This window comes from Agrilus planipennis, unplaced genomic scaffold (genome assembly GCF_000699045.2).
Source record: "Agrilus planipennis isolate EAB-ADULT unplaced genomic scaffold, Apla_2.0 scaffold24, whole genome shotgun sequence".
Taxonomy (NCBI): domain Eukaryota; kingdom Metazoa; phylum Arthropoda; class Insecta; order Coleoptera; family Buprestidae; genus Agrilus; species Agrilus planipennis.
The window spans coordinates 676,551-683,189 of record NW_020439076.1 but is presented as its reverse complement, the minus strand read 5'-3'; the positions used below and the strand labels follow the sequence as shown (position 1 = coordinate 683,189).

At 33.4% G+C, this 6,639-nt stretch overlaps 1 pseudogene; it reads right to left on the bottom strand.

Moving 5' to 3' along the window:
- Positions 1-734: 734 nt before the first annotated feature.
- The window catches only part of LOC108741886, a 16,362-nt pseudogene continuing 10,457 nt past the window's right edge, over positions 735-6,639 (bottom strand).

Genomic DNA, 6,639 nt, shown 5'->3' with positions numbered 1-6,639 from the left:
GTCAAACCTACACTAGCAAGGAGATCGGGCTGAAACTATAGCTACAAGCTATCCAAGGATGGTACTATAGAATGTCACCTCAAGGTAGGCCTAGTGGCGTCATCTCTTGGTTAGGCCGGAAACTTATCAATCCACCCTCGTATAATAGTGCACTTGCTTCAACTGTGATGTAACTGCTAATCCAACTTTTTGGAACAAATAAAATTGATATAAAAGCCATGAATTTTCATAAAACGCACCCAGAACTGCCACCCAGCGGGACGTACATATTCGACACAATCTGCTAAGGAACTCGGCTGCGCAGTCGAACGTAAAAAGCTGCTGGCGAGATCATCAGTGCTCATGAACAGTACCGAGAATTTCTGAAATACTCAAACGCAAAGCTACAAAGACTTCACAATAAAGTATTATTCAAAACCATGGTATGAATTCGTTCGCATTTTTAAAACAATTATTAGATTTAAAATGGCCTAGAGTTCATTATTTTGATACGAATCCTAATCATTTTCTTTTTGCATATTTTTAATTTCGAAATTGAAGACTACAATAAATAAGACACGAGAAGATTACCAGTAACAAAAATTTTATTTATTAATACTAGTGATGTTTATTTCATTAATATTAAGTACGTAAATAAATTATAATTAAAGTACAGAGTATGAACCAATAATTTTATTATAAAATGTTTTTTATGATGGATAATAATGATAGTTGGTAACGTAATAGTACAAAATTACTGGTAATAATAAATAATGAACAGTCCCGGTACTGTTTAGAAGCACTTGCGGTGTACGATTCCAGGGCCGGATTTAACGAATTCTTGATTCGAAATTCACGTCTGTTGAAAAGTGGAAAGAGAAGCCAAGATAGATCCACCAATCCATAAGGAGTATTTCCCTTCTGAGAGTGCAATAATCTTGATCCTGATAGTAGATGGATCAATACGATCAGCACTACCTAAAATAAGAAGGAGCACGTTTAATTTTCAATTTTAAATAACCTTCAATCTCCCTCAAAAAGAGACGATGTTCTTCCAGTTTTACTCACCAGGATGCATGACGGTACGAATACAGTAATGGTGTACAAGTCCTTATGGATATCGACGTCGCATTTTATGTTGGAGTTGCAGACGGTTTCATGGATACCTGAAGATTCCATACCCAAGAAGGAAGTTTGGAAAAGAACTTCAAAACAAAGGAATCTTTTGTTATTAGTTGTGATGACCTGTCCATTAAACAATTCACAGTTCTTCTTCAAAGATGTGGATGCAGCGGCGGTGGCCATTTCTTGTTCGATGGGGCAAAGCATAATCTTCATACATGGGTACTGTGTAGGATACACCATCTCCAGAGAAACAGGGAAAGTACAGCCTGAATGGAGATGTACATGGCTGGGGTGTTGAAGGTTTCGAACATGATTTGGGTCATTTTATACGATTGCTCTTGGGGTTAAGAGTATGGGATGTTCTTTAGATGATACACGCAATTCGTTATAGAACATGTGATGTCAGATCTTTTTTATGTCGCCCCAGTTGATAATGATACCGTGTTCAATGGGGTACTTCAGGATAAGGATACCTTTTTTGCTCTGAGCTTCATCTTTATCGCCTGCATTCGAGACTTTTTAACTCATATCGTCCAACACACTATGATGCCTATGATGACTTATAATGGAAGAGTAGACATGGGGCATGGTCTCCGGCGAATCCGGCTTTCACATACTGACTCCATTGTCCACGACCAATATTGAAAACTAACGCCGTAATTCAATAAACGTCAAAACAACCGTTTCTTCCTGAAATAACCCAAAAAATAAAAACTCCCTATTTATTTTAAAAACTGTATTTTTGTAACTTCTAACAATAATTTAGTAATCGATTATCATGAAATTTTGTAGACACATTGTTAGGGGTACAGAAAAGGGCATATAGCACCTTTTATCCAGAAAAGAAATACTGTTCCGGAGGGATAGAGAAAATTAGTCTAATGTGGTCGATTTCACATCTTAACTACTCAATTCATTTTTATAAAATTTTGTAGACACATTTCAAGGGTACAGAAACGGACATAGGATACCTTTTAACCACCAAAAAAAAAAACATTTCTCCAGTGATAGAAAAACTAGTTTAATGTGGTCGATTTTACGCCTTAAATACACATTCGCTCATAATGAAAATTTTGTAGACACATTGTCAGGGATACAGGAAAAGACACAGGGTACGTTTTATCCAGATAAAAAATACTTTTCTTGAGGGATAGAAAAATTAGTTTCATGTGGTCGATTTCACGCCTTAAATACACATTCGATTATAATGAAATTTTGTAGACACATTGTCAGGGATACAGGAAAAGACACAGGGTACCTTTTATTCAGATATAAAATACTTTTCTCGAGGGATAGAAAAATTAGTTTCATGTGGTCGATTTCACGCCTTAACTACTCATTCGATAATCATGAACTTTTCTAGACACATACTCAGGGATACAGAAAAGGACATAGGGTACATTTGATCAAGATAAAAAATACTTTCCTCGAGGGATAGAAAAATTAGTTTAATGTGGTCGATTTCACTCCTTAACTACTCACTCGATCGTCATGAAATTTTGTAGACATACTGTAAGGGATACAGAAAAGAACATCCGGTACCTTTTATCTTGAAAAAATACTCTTCTCCAGGGTTATAAACATTAGTTTTATGTGGTCGATTTCAGGCTACTATTTCAACTACTCGATCATCATGAAATCTTGTAGACACATTTCAGGGTTACAAAAAAGGACATAGGTAACCTTTGATACAGAAAAAAATACTGTTCCCGAGGGATAGAAAAATTAGTTTTATGTAGTCGATTTAAGACCTTAACTACTCGATTTTCATGAAATTTTGTACACATTGTCAGGGGTACAGAAAAGAACACAGAGTTCCTTTTACCCTAAAGAAAAAATACTGTTCCCAAGAGATAGAAAAATTAGTTTTATGTGGTCGATTTCACGCCTTAACTACTCATTCGATCGTCATGAAAATTTGTAGACACAATGTCAGTGGCACAAAAAAGACAGGGTACCTTTTATCTAAAAGAAAAATTACTGTTTCCGAGGGATAGAAAAATTAGTTTTATGTGGTCGATTTAAGACCTTAACAACTCGATCATCATGAAATTTCGTAGACACATTGTCAAAGGTGTAGAAAAGTACATAGGGTACCTTTTATCCTAAAGAAAAAACACCGTTCCCGAGGGATAGAAAAAATAATTTTATGTGGTCGCCGATGATCTTTTACACATATTTAAGATAATAACGCGAGCGAAGCAGCGGGAAAAAATTTGTAGTTTAATAATGCATGCACATAATTTGTAATTAGTACCTCCTTAATTTTAAAACATCTTTAATATGTACAGGACGTCTTTCGTACAAAGTCATTATAACTTTATTTTAAATAATTGTTGAAGTAAACAACCTACTAAAGTAAGAGATCTCGACAGCAACCTTGGAAATCCTTGCGAAGGACAGTAAATATTCTTACTCTCTAATCGCATGATAACGTTCGACAAAAAATGTATTAGTGTAATATGTGTGAACTTGATACAGTTTGAAACGAAAGAAACAAGTTAAAACGAAAGAAGCGATTGAATGTAACACAAAATTGTAGATCTATAACGAATTTTCTAATTAGGTATATTAGATGTTTTCTAAAAGTCCAAGAAAAAGAAAAATGGTAACTTTATTTTCTGACGATTTAAATTATAGATTTCAGGTAATACTACCTAGATATCAGTACCTTTTATTCCTAGAAGTAATGTTTACATATGTATATTCGCAAACAAATCATTGAATTAAAATACGTATCAGTAATTACACCTTTCATCATCATAAGGTCGTCAGTCCTAAGACTGGTTGGACACGTACCTCCACTCTTTTCTGTCCTTAGCTAACCTTCGCATTCCCTTAAAACTAGAACAACCCACATCCTTAACTATTTGCGAAAAGTAATCTACTCTAGGTCTGCCTCTACCCCTCCTAACTCCCGTTTCTGCCTCTAATATGTCTCTGACTAGACCTTCATGCCTGAGAAGGTGTCCTACCAACCTATCTCGCTTATTTTTTATTGACTTCCATAGAGTCCTCTGTTCTGCTATTATTTCCAATACCTTTTCATTTCTAACCTTTTCTACCCACGATATCATCATCCGCCTATAACACCACATTTCAAACGCTTCCAACCTTTTCTTTTTACACCTTTAAAGCAAAAAAAAAACATTTGAAAATACATTTATTACGACTTGGTTGTAGCGACCATTTTGCTATAGCGACGTTAAGTCTAAGTCCCTTGAATTTAAAGCATACTTTAGTAAGTGGCTACTGTTTTTAATTAATCATTTGTAACAAATCCCTAGTAATCCTATACAGATATAGCGACAGGAGTCGGCCACCAAAGACACACAGAGCTTTTTTATCTTTTGTTTACATCCTCACATGATCAGCGAGTGGGTCACTACACTGAGTGTTTATAAATGTTAGTTAAAATGGTTTAGTTACAAAGTGATATTCTGAGTAGCAACAGTATTTAGCAAACTTTTGAATAAGTATGACTCCAAGACGCACATTTACTGTTAAAAAAGGCGGAAATAGTTTCAAAATTGGAAAATTTTGAAAACTTTACAAACGTACCTGTATCTTTTTGGCTGTAACGACTTCCGGATATAACGACGAAATTACAGTGGTCCCTTCGTCGTCATTATACCCGAAATCCATTGTAATAGAAAAAAATGTAATTATATACCGTCAAATATTTTGCACTAACGTGAATTAGACGTCAAATACACCCAACTATAGGGCAAGTATATATGAAACACTTTGACATTTAATAGTGGTGAATATCAAATATTAATGTGAAAATTCATTTTCAATTTNTATAAAACGATAAAGATAAAAATAGTAAGAAAGTTCAAAACTGAAAATTAATAATGTAATACAGTTCAGTTTTTTTGTATTACACACATAGATAACTTTACCAACAGAAATAATGTAAAAAAAAAATTACTACAATGAAGAACAACTCCCATTCGGTAACAAAATTCGCGAAAATTCATTACTAATCATTTATACATACCCATTGCTATTTGAAAAAAAAAGGTTTAATTAAAACTGAAAACCAATTACACTATTCAACAACACCACTGACAAGAAACACTTATCCAATTTGGTCAAGTTTGCAATTAATATGTTAACATCAACAACAACAGAATAGCAAGACCAAATCCGTAAGAGTACACGAAATATTATTACTTGCGGTGGATTTACCTATGACTTTTTTATGACAACTATTTCAAGCAACATTAATATATTCGTTTATTGGAACAAAACAGTTTTAGTATTTGAAATTTTCAGTTTACATTACTAGTTTTTAACACTAAATATAAAAAAAAGAAACTTTGCCACTATTTGGAAAATCGGGATCTACAAGAAGTAAGTGTTCTTTGTTCCCATGCCTGGATAACATATGGTTGAAATATAGAGGCAGCCTATTTTTTTTTTCGACATTTTTACTTCATTCAAGTACCTTGTACTATTTTTTTTTTTGCTAAAGAGTCCATTTATGCGTTGGAGAAAGAGTCAATTTATGCACTGGAGAAAGCCAAGGAAAGTTCTCTAGTTTTGATAACTACCTCACAAGTAGCGAAATTGTTTTCATTAAAAAGCTCGCATATATGACAGAAAATTTTAATATTTAAGACAATCATTGTGTTTATAAATAGAAAAATTTGTGCTTAGAAGAACACTTACTTCGATGACATTCTTGTACATCCTTTTTTTTTTTCAAACAATGGTAAAGTTCTTTTTATATTTAGTATTAAAATCTAGTAAAAAAAGGTGAAAATTTCAAAAATAAAAATGTCTTGTTTTCAAGAGAAGAGTCTATTAAAGTTGCTTCAAATAGTTGTAAGTCCACTGGAAATAATGTTTTTTCGCTTAATCTTGGGTATTTGGTCTTGGTCTTACATATTCGGTCTTGGTATTAATATTGGTCTTGCTCGTTTGATCTTTTATATTTATAAACATAAAAATTTGTGCTTAGAAGAATTATTAAAAAAACATAAATGAGCAAGACCAAGATTTAACACGCAAGACCAAGACCGAAACTATATCAATAAGAGACCAAAACAGAGACTACATCAGCAAGATCAAAGCTAAAACTAACACAAAGACCAAGACCAGAAGTATTTGAGCAAGACCAAGACTAACCCTAAGACTTGGGCAGCCTTGGTCTTGGTCGTGCTTTGCTCATATACATTATGAGCAACAAAGCATCTAACAATAATTTCAAGACTTTTATATTATTTGGTTGTTAAGTCCTAAGTTTTATCTTTTTTTTGTACTTAAAATATTTTTAATTTAAATTCATATTTGTAATTTTAAATAGTGTCTAAGTTAGTGACAATAGGACCAATTTACATTTTACCTGGGTATTCGTAGAACCCTAATAAACTGGAAAGAAATGTTGTATGACGATTGTGCTCATATTTAATGATAGGGCTTTCCATATTCTGTATTATATTATATTCAATTTCTAGTTATTCGCCCCCGCTACAATAATATTCACCAGTTTACCTGTTCATAGTTAGAGTTCATAGTACATTAAGA